This window comes from Hyperoodon ampullatus, assembly GCF_949752795.1.
Source record: "Hyperoodon ampullatus genome assembly, chromosome: 1".
Classification (NCBI taxonomy): Eukaryota; Metazoa; Chordata; class Mammalia; order Artiodactyla; family Ziphiidae; genus Hyperoodon; species Hyperoodon ampullatus.
The window spans coordinates 26,797,901-26,816,477 of record NC_136914.1 but is presented as its reverse complement, the minus strand read 5'-3'; positions in this window follow the sequence as shown (position 1 = coordinate 26,816,477).

The window sequence follows — 18,577 nt, the reverse complement described above, 5'->3', positions numbered from 1 at the left end:
GCCACGGCAGTGAGAGGCCCGCGTACCGCAAAACAAAACAAAACAAAACAAAACAAAAGTTCAATCTGGAGGGGGCTTCCCTGGCAGTCCAGTGGTTAAGACTCTGTGCTCCCAATGCAGGGGGCACAGGCTCAATCCCTAGTTGGGGAACTAAGATCCCACATGCCGGGTAGCACAGCCAAAAGATTAAAAAAAAAAAAAAGTTCAGTCTGGAGATTCCTTATGAAAAGTTCCAGTGAAGCAGATTTAAAAGAGCCTATATGGTCAACCAGTATTCTTGTTGCACTTCTGTAAATAACCAGGCCAAGTTTGTTGAATCTAGACTTATTTTGCAAACAAATTAGCCTTAGTGTGGCTATCTTTGGTAAAAATTAGGGTGATTTTAAAGAAAAAATAAGCTTCAGTAGGAACTAAAATACACACTTGTGGCTATTAGATTCTGGTGCTATTAATTTCCCTTGAGGTTTTGTTATTTTCTGAAAATTGGACTGAACCCTGAATTTTTCTAGTTTCCTCCAATATTTGGCTACAACTCTCCAAACTAACATTTATTTATTTATTTATTTTTTGGGCTGTGCTGTGTCTTTGTTGCTCTCCGTGGGTGAGCGGGGGCTGCTGTTCGTTGCAGTGCACGGGCTTCTCATTGCGGTGGCTTCTCTTGTTGCGGAGCAGGGGCTCTAGGCATGCGGGCTTCAGTAGTTCTGGCACGTGGGCTCAGTAGTTGTGGTTCGCGGGCTCTAGAGCGCAGGCTCAGTAGTTGTGGTGCACGGGCTTAGTTGCTCCGCAGCATGTGGGATCTCCCCGGACCAGGGCTCGAACCCGTGTCCCCTTCATTGGCAGGCAGATTCTTAACCACTGTGCCACCAGGGAAGTCCCCAAGCTAGCATTTCTAATTTTCTCTCTCCCTTTTAACTTGGAATCATTGAGAACTAAAACTGTCCTTTTTCCTAAAGTCCTACAAACTGAAGCTAGATGTTTTAAAATAAATTTTGGAAAAATCACCACAATAACTCACGTTTAGACAATCTTCCTTGTGCCTGTTGCTATATGGGCCACTCAGAAAGTTTACCTGAACGTCGGATGACATCATCAAAGACATTCAAACTACAAAAGCTTCAACCCTGAAATCCAGAAATCTTCTCACCTGGCTACCGTGAGAACTCAAAAACTTATCTATAATTTGCTCCAATTATTTTATTTATTTATTTTTATTTATTTATTTATTTGCAGTATGCGGGCCTCTCACTGTTGTGGCCTCTCCCGTTGCGGAGCACAGGCTCTGGACGCGCAGGCTCAGCGGCCATGGCTCACGGGCCCAGCCGCTCCGCGGCATGTGGGATCTTCCGGGACCGGGGCACGAACCCGTGTCCTCTGCATCGGCAGGCAGACTCTCAACCACTGTGCCACCAGGGAAGCCCTGCTCCAATTATTAACCATTGTTTTTCTTTTGTCTCCACAGAAATGCCTCTTATTAAATACCTGCTTGCACCATAGGCCTAACTTTGGGAACCCAACTGCATTACCACCTCCTGAATGAGTTTAACTGAAGTGACCTATCATCAAGACTAAGAGACTTCGAAACGGAACAGATCAATTTTTAATATGTAAAACTTCCAGGGAAGTTTCAGAGGAGGGAACTATTGGGGCCCAGCCACAGGACACCCCAAAATATGCCTCAGTGGAATTCTGATTATCTTGAATGAATGTTACTTGAGAAACAGCTGGTGAAAAAGAAACAATACTAAAAAAGAAGAAAAGAAAACACTCTGACTCCTCTCTTTCCCTGTGCAAGTGGGAAATAAATCTAGTGTGTGAAGGTACTCTCCCTGTACCAGGAGGATAGAGAGCATCCTTATCAACAGAGTTAGGGAATCCAAGGCTGAGAAAGCTGTATAAACTAACTTTGTTACTTCTTCATTAGTCTGCTACCCCAAGAACAAGCCCCTTTGTTTTGTTAAATTTTTGCAAATAATTGTTTCTTTGTCTAAAAATAATATATAAACAGCCTGCTTCGGTTGCTTGGGGGAGGGGGGAGTCCTGTTTCTATGAGACCTTTGTGTGTACAAATTAAATTATTTTCCTGTTAATTCAAATTATTAGACCAGCCAAAAGAACTCAAGAGGGGTTAAGGGGGAAATTTCCCCTCCCCCACACTACCAAGTACTAATTTTTGCTGCTTGAGCAATTAATCATTTGACAACTAAGCAGACATAGAAACATACAAAAAAGTGTGTCTGCCATCACTGTTGAGGACAGAAATAGGCATTTAAAACCATGCAAGCAGACTCCCAATTTTCAGTCAGATACATAAGGATCTTGGAAGACATCACTCTTTCCTAACAACAAATAAAACAGCTGAAGAGACTGAAAATTCAATAACTTTTCTTAGATCTGTCAGAGAAGTGAGTCCATGGGGCAAACTGCTTCCCCTAAAATTGGACAGATATAGAAAATCACAACTTAGAGCAGAAACCCACAAACAAGAACCTCTGTGGGAACCAGTGCCAGGGTAGGAGAACCTGAACTGTAACTGATGAACTGCCAGAGGCTCAGAGTGGGTGGACAAGTCTGGGAGTTAAACATTCCAAGGGGTTCCCTCTCTTTTGTGAGTTTTACCTCCTGGAGTTCTGCCAGGTTCTCAAAGGAAAGATCAAGGAGAAAAATCCCCTTGGGCTTCCTGCAGGAAAAGTAACCATTTTGAAACACACCAGAGCATTCTGTTCCTAACAAAGCCTGCCCTCAAGAGAAATTATGTTACCAGAGCCTAACTGATCTAGGGAAAAGGAACTACCTAACTCCAGCCCTCTCCAGCCATCCTGTCTTACCTATGGTTGGGGGTGTGAAGGGAGGCTGAGAAGCACAAAGTGCACAGCCTAGGGCACAAACTCACTTAACAATTGAGACCTAATCATAGGACTATAGAAAGCTTCTCCTCCCCATATCTTAGCAGCACCTCGCTAAAGCACTACTTATCAGAGTTCCTTTTACTCAGCACATGCCTGGCTTTCAGCAAAAAATTACAAGGTATAAAGAAGGTAAAAATAAAACAGTTTGGGGGCTTCCCTGGTGGCACAGTGGTTGAGAGTCCGCCTGCCAACGCAGGGGACACGGGTTCGTGCCCCGGTCCAGGAAGATCCCACATGCAGCGGAGCGGCTGGGCCCATGAGCCATGGCCACTGAGCATGCGCGTCCGGAGCCTGTGCTCCGCAACGGGAGAGGTCACAACAGAGAGGCCCGTGTACCACACATACACACAAAAAACAGTTTGAAGATACAGAGCAAGCATCAGAACCAGACTCAGATATGGCAGGGATGCTGGAATTATCAGACCATGAATTTAAAACGACTATGACTAATATGCTAAGGACTCTAATGGGAAAAGTAGACAAGATGCAAGAACAGATGTGCAATGTAAACAGAGACAGAAACTTTAAGAATCAAAAATAAATGTTAGAGAACAAAAACACTATAATAGAAATAAAGAGTGCCTTTCATGGGCTTATTAGTAGACTGACACAACTGAGGAAGAATCTCTGAGCCTGAGGATATGTCAATAGAAACTAAAAGCAAAGAGAAAAGACTGAAAAAAAGGGTACAGGATATCCAAGAACTGTGGCACAACTATAGAAGTTGTAACATACACATCATGGGAACATCAAAAGGAGAAGAGGGAAAGGAACAGGAGCAATATTTGAAGCAATAATGACTGAGAATTTCCCCCATATTAAGATCAGACACTAAACCACATGTCTTAGTCAGCTTGGGCTGCTATAACAAGTTACTGTAGACTGGATGACTTAATTAAACAATAAACATTTATTTTTCACAGTTCTGGAGGCTGAGAAGTACAAGATCAAGGTGCCAGGAGATTCGGTTCCAATGAAAAACTGTCCTGGTTTGTAGGTGGACATCTTCTTGCTGTATCTCCCATGGCAGACAGTAAAGAGAGTGAGAGCAAGCTCTCATAGCTCTTGTTATAAGAGCACTAATCCCACTTATGAAGGCTCCACCCTCATGACCTAATTACTTCTCAAAGACCCCCCCCACCTCTTAATACCATCACAAGTGGGTTAGGATTTCAACATATGAATTTTGAGGGGGACACAAACATTCAGTCCATAACATCACAAAACCACGGGAAGCTCAGAGAACACCAGGCAGGATGAATGCCAAATAAACTACACCTAGGCATATCATATTCAAACCGCAGAAAATCAAAGACAAAAAAATCTTGAACGAATCCGTAGGAAAAGAGCATCTTACCTATAGAGAAGCAAGAATTATTTCCTACTGCTCCTCAGAAACCATGTAAACCAGAAGAAGGTACAGGAAAATATTTAAAATGTTGAGAGAGAAAGAAAAACAACCTAGAATTCCGTACCCTGCAAAATTATCCTTCAAAAACAAAGAAGAAATAAAGACTTTCTTAGACAAACACTGAGGGAATTTGTGGCCAGTACATCTTCCTTTCAGGAAATGTTAAAAAGAAGTTCTTTAGAGAGAAGGAAATTGATATAGGTCAGAAACTTGGACCTACATAAAGAAAGAACATTAGAGAAAGAATAAGTGAAGGTAAATAAAAACCTTTTATCAAAAAAAAAAAGAGAAAAATACTGTATGCTAATGCATATATATGGAATTTTAAAAAGAGGTACTGATGAACCTAGTGGCAGGGCAGGAATAAAGACGCAGACGTAGAGAACAGACTTCAGGGCACAGAGGGGGAGGGGAAGCTGGGATGAAGTGAGAGAGTGGCATGGACATATATACACTACCAAATGTAAAATCGATAGCTAGTGGGAAGCAGCACATAGCACAGGGAGATCAGCTCGGTGCTTTGTGTCCACCTAGAGGGGTGGGATAGGGAGGGTGGGAGGGAGACACAAGAGGGAGGAGATACGGGGATATATGTATTTGTATAGCTGATTCACTTTGTTATACAGCAGAAACTAACACACCCTTGTAAAGCAATTATACTCCAATAAAGATGTGAAAAAAAAACCAAAAAAGCTTTTATCTTTCTTATTCTTAATAGTCTAACAGATAACAGAATATCAACAATGATACAAGGGATGGGAGGGAGGAATCAGGAATATTTTGTTATTATAAGGTACTTACACAACCCAAGAAGTGGTACAGTGTTATCTGAAAGTGAACTAGGATTAGTTGTATATTGCAACGTATATGGCAAATTTGAGGGCAACCACTAAAAAAAGTTTTTAAAAGACTGTAATTGATATGCCAAGAAAGGAGAGAAAATGGAATCATATAAAACACTCAATTAAGACCACAAGTTGCAGAAAAAGAGTGGAAGATGAAAACAGTAACAAAGAACAAGGGTAATGAATAGAAAACAATAATAAACATGGTATATATTCATCAAAATATATTAATAATCGCTTCAAACATCAATGGTCCAAATACAACAATTAAAAGACAGGAATAGTCAAAATGTATCAAACAATAAGATTCAACTACATGTTGCCTAAAAAAACCCCACTTTAAATATATAGATGCCTATATATTTAAAAATAAATGGATAAAGAAAGATATACCATGCTAACACTAATCAAAGGAAAGTAGGTGTACCTATATTAATTTCAGACAGAGCTGACTTCAAAGCAAGGAAAATTACCAGGGATAAAACTGACACTCCACAATGATAACAGGGTCAATTCTCCAAGAAGTCATAACAATCTTTAATGCCTATGTACCTAACAACAGAGCATCAAAACACACGAAGCAAAGTTGATAGAACTGCAAGGAGAAACAGATAAAACCACAACTGTAGGTGAAGACTTTAATACCCCTCTGTCAGAATGGACAAAAATTAAGGAAGATCATAGTTGAATGCAACAGCACCATCAATCAACTGGATATAATCGACCTCTAGAGACTATTCCCTCCAGAAATAGCAGATCACACATTCTTCTCAAGCTTACATGGAACACTCACCAAGACAGATCACATTCTGGGTCATAAAACACACTTGAATAATTTTAAAAGAACAGAAATCATACAATGCCTGCACTCAGACCACAATGAATTTAAACTAGAAGTCAATAACAGAAAGACAGCTACAAAATCTGAAAATATTTGGAAATTAAACAATGCAGTCTTATTTTATTTAGTTTAATTAAAATATAGTTGGCATGCAATATTATGTTAGTTTCAGGTGTACTACATGGTGATTTGACGTTTGCATACATTATGAAATGATGACCACAATAAGTCTAGTAACCAGCTGTCCTCATTCGAAGTTATTACAATATTACTGACCATATTCTTTATGCTGTATATTACATCCCCATGGTTTATTCATTTTATGACTGGAAGTTTGTACCTCTTAATCCTCTTCACCAACTCCTCACCATCCAGCACCCTTTCCTCTGGCAACCACTTGTTTCTTCTCTGTATCGATGAGTCGGTTTTTCTTCTGTTTGTATTAAACACTACGTTTTAAATAACATATATAGGTAAAGAAGAAATCTCAAGAGATATTTAAAAGATTTTGAACTAAATGAAAATGAAAATACAACTTATCAAAACTTGTGGAATGCAGCAAAAGCAGAGCTTAGAGGAGAATTTATAGCATTGAATGTATTAATTTTAGCAAGGAAGAAAGATCTAAAATGGGTCATCTGAGTTTCAACCTTAGGAAACTAGAAAAAGAAGAGAAAATTAAATACAAAGCAGAGAAAAGGAAAAAGTAAAATTCAGGACTTCTCTGGCCGTCCAGTGGTTAAGACTCTGTGCTTCCCATGCGGGGGGCCCAGGTTCGATCCCTGGTCAGGGAACTAAGATCCCACGTGCCACAGGGTGGCCAAAAAAAAAGAAAGAAAAGAAAAGAAAAAGTAAAATTAGAGCAGAAATAATGAAGTTGAAAACAGGAAATCAATAGAGAAAATCAATGAAGAACCAAGGCACATACTGGAAGAAAATACCTACAAAAGACATATCTAATAAAGGATTATTATACAAAATATACAAAGAACTCTTCAAACTCAATACTAAGAGGACAAAAGACTCCATTAAAAAATGGGCCAAACACCTGAACAAATACCTCACCAAAGAAGATATACGGATGGCAAATAAGCATATGAAAAGATGTTCCACATCATGTTATTATGGAACTGCAAATTAAAACAAGAATGAGGTACCACTACACACCTGTTAAAAAGGCCAAACTCTAGGGAATTCCCTGGTGGTCCAGTGGTTAGGACTCTGCACATTCACTTCCAGAGCCCGGGTTCAATCCCTGGTCAGGGAACTAAGATCCTGCACGCAGCACGGCGCAACCAAAAAAAAAAAAATTCCAAACTCTAAAACAATGACAACATCAAATGCTGTCTAAGAACTTTCATTCATTGCTGGTGGGAATTCAAATTGGTACAGCTACTTTGGAAGACAGTTTCACAGCTTCTTACAAAACTAAACATACACTTACCACAGGATCTAGCAATCACGTTCCTCAGGATTTACCCAAATGAGTCGAAAACTTAGGTCCTCACCAAAACCTGAACACAGATGTTCATAGCAGCTCTAGTCATAACTGCCAGAACTTGGAAGCAACCAAGATGTCCTTCAGTAGGTGAATGGATAAATAAACTGTGGTACATCCAGACAATGGAATATTATTCAGTGTCAAAAAGAAAAGAGCTATCAAGCCGTGAAAAGACATGGAGGAAACAAATGCATGTTACTAAGTGAAAGAAGCCACTCTGGAAAGGCCACATACTGTATGCTTCCAACTACATGACCTTCAGGGAAAGGCAAAAGTATGCAGACAGTAAAAAGTCAGTGGTTGCCAGGGGCAGCAGGACAGGAAGGAATGTGGAACACAGAGGATTTTGAGGGCAGTGCAACTCTTCTGTGTGACACCACAGTGGTGGACACCTTTGTCGAAGTCCATAGATGCATAGAATGTACACCACCAAGAGTAAACCCTAATGTAAACTATGGACTTGGGGTGATGATGTGTCAATGCAGGTTCACTGACTGGAACAAATGCACCACTCTGGTGAGGAATATCACTAATGGAGGAGCGTGTGTTCGGGGTAGTGAGCGGAGGACATACGGAAAATCTCTATACCTTCCACTCAATTCTGCTACAAACCTAAAACTGCTCGTTTAAAGAATCTATTTAAAAACAAAACAACACTAAGGGGAAAAATTACTTTGAAAGTTGTGATCACACAGGTAAAACCATAAATGCATACCCAGTATTCTAATAATATAATAATATTAATAATCTAATAATATTTAGAATAATAAATATTCTAAAAATGTATGGTCCTAAAAGATAGCAAGAATATGAAAGAATGAAGAATTTCATTAAGTCCAAAAAGCTTTAAATTTAGACCAAAATACACAATGAGATTAAGGTCCCTCTGCCACAATGAAAAAAAAGAAAGCATAGTCCTGTCAATGTTTACACTAGTGTAAATTGCAGACTTCAGTCAGCAATTAGAAGAATTAGCTAATATGTAACCTAAATGCAGGGATATCACAATAACTCACCTTGAAGTTACCTAGTCAACCACAATTCAAGGTCAGGGCAAAAACTCAACCTCTGCAGAAATCTCCAGTTCCAGGTCACGCTACCTTACCAGCTAAGATATCTGCCAACAGTGTTAGGGGTGACGTAGTTTCCTTAGTGTTAAAGCATCTTTCATTCTAGGAAGAACTGGAATTAATCCTAGAAATGTTTAAGATAATCAAATACGTGTTAATACTTTGATATTAAAGAATTTTTATCTATTAGCTATTTTATAAATTTACATTATTTAATAGAATTTGGTCCATTAGTCCAATTTCAAATGTGTAATTAAATAAGTGATTTAGGCTTTTGGGAACTCCATAGTGTTGAAGACCCAGGAAGAGTTAATAAAAATTATCCTTTTAATATAGTTCAGTACCTTTGACAGATTTCTCCACTGGACGCTGAGGAGTGTAGCAGAAGTCTCTGCTAGAGCATCAGGCCTGAAACCTACTTGTTACACATTAAAAAAAACTCTGCTTTGAGAACTTCAGTGTAAGGAGAAAACAAACTTTCTCCCCACAGCTGTAGCACAGTACCTGGCACTTGGTAAACCCAGTTAACATTAATAAATGAATGAAGGTGTTCATGATTTAGTTGAGGGGATAAGATATAAACATCCCAAAGTTAAATGATAATAGGAGACAGTGGTTTTGAAGACATACAAGAGGCAGTAAGTGGTAAGTTGCCGAATAAATGGAAGTGACAATAAGTGTTAAGAGCTCAAAGTAGGAGACCGCTGTAGGCTACAGGGGTCAAAAAGCCTTTATGGAGGAGGCTGGTCTTTAAGAACCTTGGCCTTGAAAAATATATTAGGTTTGAAGATGTAAGAATGGGGAAAGGTCTGGGAAGCAGACAGAAGAAGACTGTGCCAAAGGGATTTAAGCGAGAAAATAACAGAGATGATTTTAAGATGTGCGTTGATCCTCTCACACTGCAGCCCAGCTGTTTACAAAAGAAGAGTGGGAAAGGCATCTTAGCTCCAGGCTGTGACGGCTGTTTTTCCCAGGCTCAGGAGTTTGGACCTGATTCTTTCCATAGGGGGAAGAATGAATGGGTTTTCAACAGTAAGGATAGATGAAAGAGTTTGGTGGCTCTAGAATAAAGATTATACTAGGGACAAGGTGTAAGATGGTTTAAGTTAGACTAAAGAAGTGAGCACTGTTGGCAGAGAATACAGTAGTTAGAAAACAGTCCAGATGTAAAGGAATAAACGGTCAGCTAAACTAAGTTCACAGGTTTTAGAAAGACATACATTTCTGAAGTACTGTAAAGGAAGAAGTGATGGGACAGGGTACTACATTGAAAGGGAAGAGAAAAGTATGTTGGTGAAAGTGAAGGAAGAGAGTAAATTTTCAGAATGAAGTATGCATCTGTGGGTTGTTTATATTTTCATATATATTTTTTTATACCAAGTGAGTTGGAATCAGTGTGTATATCAGAAGGCACTGTGAAAAAAGTTTAGACCCCTACTTTTCCAAGACAGAAAAGAATTTTTGCAACTGAAAATGTAATTGAAGCACATGCCCAAGGGGTTTAATGCTTATGTTTTTTGTTTGTTTGTTTTTTGCGGTACGTGGGCCTCTCACTGCTGTGGCCTCTCCCGTTGCGGAGCACAGGCTCCGGACGCGCAGGCTCAGCGGCCATGGCTCACGGGCCCAGCCGCTCCGCGGCATGTGGGATCTTCCCGGACCGGGGCACAAACCCGTGTCCCCTGCATCGGCAGGCAGACTCTCAACCACTGCGCCACCAGGGAAGCCCAATGCTTATGTATTTTTAAGACTAGAATCCTGGCTTTACCAAATAAACTGAGAGAAAGTCAAGCAACCCAGATTTTGAGGGGTAATGTGCACGGTGATGACCTGGTACGCTGCAGTCTGCTGGGGTCTTTGGAAGACTTTTCCACCATGAGAAGAGCCCGAGACACAAACAGCTTTGGTGATTGTGCTTCAGGAAAGAGGACAGGCTGTCAAGTTCTCTGCCAGTGGAAGTTGAAGGAAACAGAACTAAAGGAATTGTTTGGCCATTTCCTAATGCATCCCAGCTGGTAGACGTGCTTCGGGAAAGGGTGAACAGCTCCTGGCCGAGGGGGAAGCAGCTTTAGGAAAGCAAAGCCAAAGCAAAGAATTGGCAGCACACTTAGGGAGCTGAGTAGCACTGTTCAGGCCAGCCTGGCCTTCCTGTTCCGTGGAATCACAAACATATTTTGTATTTCACTGACAAATACTGCAGCAGCTGAAGATCTGGATTTCAAGTCTATTTCCATGCAGAACCAACTGTTCTTAAAATTATGAAAACAAATACTCCTATCATCTTTGTTGTGGTGCATGGGCTTCTCATTGCGGTGGCTTCTCTTGTTGCGGAGCACGGGCTCTAGGTGCGCGGGCTTCAGTAGTTGTGGCATGCAGGCTCTAGAGCACAGGCTCAGTAGTTGTGGCACACGGGCTTAGCTGCTCTGCAGCATGTGGGATCTTCCTAAACCAGGGATCAAACCTGTGTCCCCTGCATTGGCAGGTGGATTCTTAACCACTGTGCCACCAGTGAAGTCCCAAGAAGTATGGGACGTTAGAGAACACTTTAGACTACTTTCAAATGACCAAGATAAGTTGGGATAGAGCAATTCTCTTACTTGAAGATATAGTCAAACTAAGATCGCACTGGGGGGGAAGATGGGATAGGAAATAAATTAGGGAGGTGGGGTGCAGAGGAAAGTCTTTCTTGATCTTCTCTTCAAGATAAGAGCAAGTTTGGTCACTTCTTCTAATCTGCCTGTGTGTCATAAGTATTGTAGTGATCTTTGGGAATGAGAGCCTTTAGTGTAGAGCTAGTTCATAATTAAATTGGCCATGCTCATACTGTGCAGGGCTTATGTCCCAGTTTGCACAGGAAAGTCCCAGTTTACACATGTAGCTCCAAGTGATTATTAATTGTGCCCCTCTCACTCAAAGTAAATGTGGTTGCCCTAGCTTTAGATAAGAACAAAAATAATCCTTCACTAGACTCTGGTGCCCTCTTGTGATTAAAGCATAAAAATTCATTACAGGGGCTTCCCTGGTGGTGCAGTCATTAAGAATCTGCCTGCCAATGCAGGGGACCCAAGTTCAATCCCTGGTCCGGGAAGATCCCACATGGCGTGGAGCAACTAAGCCCGTGCGCCACACCTACTGAGCCTGTGCTCTAGAGCTACGAGCCACAACTACTGAGCCTGTGTGCCTAGAGCTCATGCTCCACAACAAGAGAAGCCACCGCAGTGAGAAGCCTGCACACTGCAATGAAGAGTAGCCCCCGCTCACCACAACTAGAGAAAGCCCGTGTGCAGCAACGAAGACCCAACACAGCCGAAAATTAATTAATTGATTAATTAATTATTTTTAAAAAGTCATTACAGAAACAAAAGAGCTTTCTTCTGAAAGAAGTAACCACTGCAAAATGTGAACATCCCAAAGTGGATCATCTACTAACTTCCCTCCATATCTCGGCTTTGAATTTCATGTCACCAGACTTTATCACTGACTACTCTCCATGGCTGTGGCTTTCTTTGGACTCCAGGACCTCTTCCCCCATTAATCAGTAACTGGCACACTGTCAGTCTCTCTAACATTACTTCTGTCTTAACCTCTTGGTGAATTCAACACACTCATAAGTGGTTTTTCTAGCATGCTGGCCTCTGCCTACCTTGAACTTCTCTCCTCCAGTGTTCTTGTTCTCCACCCTGCTTCAGCTATACACCTCCAGGGTGTGCCATGGACACAGTCATTACCAATCTCATTTTATGCATCTTGCTCTCTGACCACCATATCCCACACTTCCACCTAGCTCCTTCTAGTAACCCAACTCTAACAAACCCCCCACAAGGACCTATAATCATTAACTTCACAAATATTTCACTCTGCCTCATCCCTACTGGTATCTTTAATCCCCATACCAGCTGAAATTTCATGATCATTCATTATGATAATACCCTTGCAAACACCCTCAACTCCCTTGTTCCTCTTTTGTGTTGCCACTTGCTTGGCAAAACCAGAATCTCTAGTTCAATTCAAACCTCCCCCACTCTGTGCCTGCACCCCTGCTCCTGAATATGGGTGGAGAAAAACACATAAAAATTATGATTTGTCTGATTTTAAATTCATGATAATGAATCTTAATGCTGAGACTCTGAATGGACTGTAGCAACTCACACTCAGAGCCCATAGCTTCAGAGAACCTAGTAGCAGAAGGGGAAGTGGCACACATGACTCCGGCCTCCCAACTGCACGAGCGCCCATGGCCACAGGTAACTGGGCAGCAGCGGCAATGGGGCCTGGGACACCGTTCCTCCACTGGTTGAGGTACTCATGACCCCAGCCCTTGCACCCATCATCTGCAGTGGTAGAGCCTGCAAACCTTACACCAGACATGGTAGGGATACCTGCTTGACCCCGGCTCCCCTCCCAATGTCTCCCTCCCCTCACTGTGGAGCCTGTGTCTCAGGGGATCCTGGATGCAAGGAAAGAGCCCACCATCCCAGTGACAAGAGCAGTTCTGGCAGAAACAAGGCAATAACCACCCCAGAGGAACAAGAAGTGACAACAAAGGCATGGAGCCACACCTCTTACAGAGACAGCTGAGAATGGAAACTGCTAAATCTCAAATATGACCAGTCAGCTCAGGTGAAAGAAACCATAAACTTGTATGATACCACCATCTACTGGAAAACAAAAGAAAGGACTCTAACAGCTAACCTGTCATTTAACTTCAAATGCACCAGAAGAGGAATACTTCATCAAGCAACATGAAGAACCACAGTAACACTGTACCATGAAAAGAAAATGACAATTTTCCAGAAACCAAACTTAAAGTCATGAATATTGTGATCTAACTGAGAGAGAATTTGAAACAGCTGTCTTGAAGAAACTCAACAAGGTACAAGAAAACTCAGAAAGGCAGTTTAATGAGCTCAGGAATAAAATTAATGAACAGAACGAATACTTTACCAAAGAAACTGAACCTCTAAAAGAGAACCAAACAAATTCTGGAGCTGAAGAACACAATAAACGAGATGAAGAATGTATTAGAAAGCATTGGAAATTGAGCAGATCATATGGAAGGGGGAATTAGTGAGCTTAAAGATAGAAATCTGGAAATCATACGAGCAGAAGAAGAGAGAGAAATAAGATATAAATACATTAGGAAATTCTTTGAGAGATATCCAAACTCTTTTGGGAAAGGCAACATTAGGATAATGGGCACCCCAGAAGGAGAAAAGAGAGAGAAGGGAGCAGAGAAATTACTTAAAGACATAATAGGTGAGGACTTTCCAAACATGGTAAAGGAACTGGACATACAAATCTATGAAGCTAAGAAAATACCTGAGTACCTCAATGCAAAAGACCTTCTTCAAGACACATTATATTAAAACTGTCAAAAGTCAATGATTTAAAAAAAAAAAGAATTTTAAGGACAACCAGAGAAAAAAGGATGGTAACCTACAAAGGAACCCCTGTTATGCTATCAGCAGATCTCTCAGCAGAAAACCTACAGGCCAGGAAGGAGTGCATCGGCATTCTCAGATACTGAAAGATAAAAGCTGTCAGTCAAGAACACTCCACCCAGCACTTACCTTTCGTATATGAAGAAGAAATAATTTCCCAGACAAACAAATCTGATGGAGTTCATCATCAGTAGACTGCCTTACAAGAAACGTTGAAAGGAGCTTTTCCACCAGAAATAAAATGGCAGAAATACACAAAATTTTAAGCAAGGTGATAAACAGAACTAGAAAATTGTAACTCTTTATCAGAAAAGGTTTTTAAACACTTAATTATGGTAAAAGGGTTAAAGGAAGAAAAAAAGAAAGCAGAAAAATAACTAGCTATCTCAGTGTGGTAAAAAACACAACATAAAAAGCTATAATTTGAAATAACAAAAACATAAAGGTAAATGAAAACAAAATGCTATCAGCAGAAAAAGCACTACTTTATCTATGAGACTTTTTATACAAACCTCAGGGTAACCACAAAACATACACATAGAGCAGAGACACGAAACATAGAAAAAGAGAAAACTCAGAAAAATATCATAGAAAACCACCCAACTAAAATGGCAGACAGAAACACAAGAAAATAGAAACAATGGAGATATAGAGCAAACAGAAAATAAAAGATTAAATGGCAGTACTAAGGCCTCATCTATCAATAATCACCCTAAATGTAAATAGATTGAATTCACCGATCAAAAGACACAGAATGGCTGGATAGATTTTTAAAAAGACCCTAGTATATGTTGCCTCCAGGAGACACCTCAGGTCTAAAGACAAACACACAAAAAAGTGAGGGGATGGAAGATGATAGCTCAAGCCAATAGAAAGCAGGTATAAACATACTCACATCAGACAAAATAGACTTCAGGCCCAAAAGGTAATAAAAGACCAAAATGGACAGTATAAAGGAAACAATTCATCAAGAAGTCATAATAGTGATCAATATATATGTACCTAACACAGGAGCACCAAAATAGATTTAAAAAAATTATTAACAGACTAAAGGGAGAAATTGATCGCAACAAAATAATGTAGGAGACGTTAACACCCCACTTACATCAATGGATAGATTATCCAAACAGAAAGTCAACAAGGAAACAACAGCCTTAAATGAAAATTTAGACCAGATGGATTTGATAGACTTGTACAGAACAGTCCATCGAAATGCAGCAGAATGCACACTCTTCTCAAGTGCTCATGGAATGTTCTCAAAAATAGACCATATGTTGGGACACAAAATAAGTCTCAATAAACTCAAGAAGATTAAAATCATATCAAACATCTTTTCTGATCACAATGGAATGAAACTAGAAATAAACTACAAGAAGAAATCCAGAAAAATCACAAGTATTTGGAGACTGAACAACGTGCTACTGAACAATTATTGGGTCAACAATGAACTCAAGGAGAAATCAAAAATTACTTGAAGACAAATGAAAATGAAACTATGACAGACCAAAATCTATGGGATACAGCAAAAGCAGTGGTAAGAGGGAAGTTTATAGGAATACAGGCTTACCTCAAGAAAGAAGAAAGGGCCTCCCTGGTGGCGCAGTGGTTGAGAGTCCGCCTGCCGATGCAGGGGATACGGGTTCGTGCCCCGGTCTGGGAGGGTCCCATATGCCGCGGAGCGGCTGGGCCCGTGAGCCATGGCTGCTGAGCCTGCGCATCCGGAGCCTGTGCTCCGCAATGGGAGAGGCCACAACAGTGAGAGGCCCGCGTACCACAGAAAAAAAAAAAAAAAAAAAAAAAAAAAGAAAGAAGAAAAATCTCAAACCACCTACCATTACACATAAAGAAACCAGAAAAAGAAGAGCAAGTGAAGCCCAAAGTAGTAGAAGGAAGGAAATAATAAAAATCAGAGCAGAAATAAATGAAATAGAGACCAAAAAAGACAACAGAAAAGATCAATGAAACTAAGAACTGATTCTCTGAAAAAAATAAACAAAATTGACAAACCATTATCTAGACTCACTAAGAAAAAAAGAGAGAAGGTTCTGGTAGATAAAATCAAAAGTGAAAGAGGAGAAATGACAAGATACCATAGAAATGCAGAGGGTTATAAGAGAACATTATGAACAGCTATACACCAACATATTGGACAACCTAGAAGAAATGGGACAAATTCTTAGAATCATACAACCTTCTTGGGTTTCCCTGGTGGCACACTGGTTGAGAGTCCGCCTGCTGATGCAGGGGACACGGGTTCGTGCCCCGGTCCAGGAAGATCCCACATGCCGTGGAGCGGCTGGGACCGTGAGCCATGGCCGCTGAGCCTGCGTGTCCGGAGCCTGTGCTCTGCAACGGGAAAGGCCACAACAGTGAGAGGCCCGTGTACCGCAAAAGAAAAAAAAAAAAAAAGAAAGAATCATACAACCTTCTAAGACTGAATCACGAAGAAACAGAAAATCTGAATAGACTGATCACTAGTACAGAGATGGAAGCAGTAATCAAAAAGCTCCCCCAAACCAAAGTCCAGGACCAGGTGGCTTCACAGCGAATTCTATCAAACATTCAAGGAGGATTTAATACCTATCTTTCTCAAAATAGTCCCAAAAATTGAAGAGAAGGGAACACTTCCTAACTTATCTTATGGGGCCATCGCCCTGATACCAAAACCAGACAAAGACAGCACAAAAAAAGAAAATTAAAGGCTAATATCCCTGATGAACACAGATGCAAAAATCCTCAATAAAATATTAGCAAACCAAATTCAACAGTATATCAAACGGATCATACACCACGAGCAAGTGGGATTTATTCCAGGGACTCAAGGATGGTTCGACATTTGCAAATCAATGAATGTGATACACCACATTAACAAAACGAAGGATAAAACCCGTATGATCATCTCAATAGATGCAGAAAAAGGTTTTGACAAGATTCAATACCGATTTATGATAAAAACTCTCAGTAAAATTGGTATAGTAGGGACATACCTCAACATATAAAGGCCATACATGACAAACCCACAGCTAGCATCATATTCAGTGGTGAAAAATTGAAAGCTATCCCTCTGATATCAGAAAAGGATTCCCACTCTCACTGCTCCTATTCAACATAGTATTGGAAGTCACAGCTAGGGCAATTAGGCAAGAAAAAGAAATAAAGGCATTCAATTTGGAAAGGAAGAAGTAAAACTGTCACTGCTTGCAGATGACATATTTTTATATAGAGAGAGCCCTAAAAATATATGTGGAATATAAAAACTAACATACAAACAAAAACAAGATAAGTGAACAAACCAAACCAAACTAACACATAGATACAGAGAACAGAGTAGTGGTTACCAGAGGGGAAAGGGTAGGGGGTGGAGGGTGAAATGGTTAAAGGGAATCAACTGTATACCGATGGACAGAAAATGAGTTTTTGGTGGTGAGCACATTGTAGGGTATATAGAAGTAGAAATATAATTTGTACACATGAAACTTTTATAATGTTATAAATCAATGTTAACTGAACTCAAAAAAGAAAAGAAAAAAAACTGAAGCAATTAAAAGAGACTTCTAGATTTCCTCCACCATATTTGCCAAATCTTTCAAATTTGAAGGCGATGTATGCAATATTTGTGCAACCCATTCATTTGATAACTTGTAAAGCTACCATTTTTGAGTAGGGCCAGGTATAAGAAAGCCCTCCAGGCTTCAAGAGAAGCTGCCCTGACACTTGGGCTCAAGACCTAGCAGGCTAAATGGTATTAGAAGTGTCAGTTGCAGAGAGAGATTCTATATACAGCTTGACACAAGCTCAAGTAGGATTATCACTGCACAGACCTCTAGGGGTTTGGTAAGGTCAGAGCCTCCTCTGATGACAAATAGTCTCTGCTTGAAAAGCAGCTCCTGGCTTGCTACTAGCCCTCGTGTTTGAGACTAAACACATGACCACATGGCACCGAGTGACCATACAACCTGAATTTCCCATCATGAACCATAAAACTGGATGTACACAGCAACATATTTATTGTAATAAGGAACCAGTATAAAGGAGACTGGGCCCCAGCAGGTCCAGAAGGCACAATTAATATGTATGACCAGTTGGCTCCAACTTCCAAGGTAACTTTTCCTATCCCTTCTCTACATTTTCCTCAACCTATACAAGTGTCCTCTTGGGGAATTCCCAGTGAACAGTTCACAGAAGGAATAAAGCGTTAAGTCTAGTCCTCAGAGAGTTCTGCAAATGATGCTACACTGACTAAAGTGGATGTCCACTGTACTATATAACCCACTCAGGCATGACCACAGAGGACCATGCTGAATGAAGCCCTCCAAGTGGACAGAACTTTGAGGGATATATCTGGTGATTTATTTCATGGCCTGGGGTACAAAGATCTATAATGATTCATGGGCAGTGGCTACTGGATTGGCCAGGGCCAGCTGGTTGGGGACTTAGAAAGACCTAACTGAAAACTTGGTGACAAGATGGATCATGTATGGGCCTTTTGGAGTAGACACAAAGTGTGAGAATATTTGTATGTCATGTATATACCCAGTAGAGGGTATCCATGAGGGTGGGAGCTG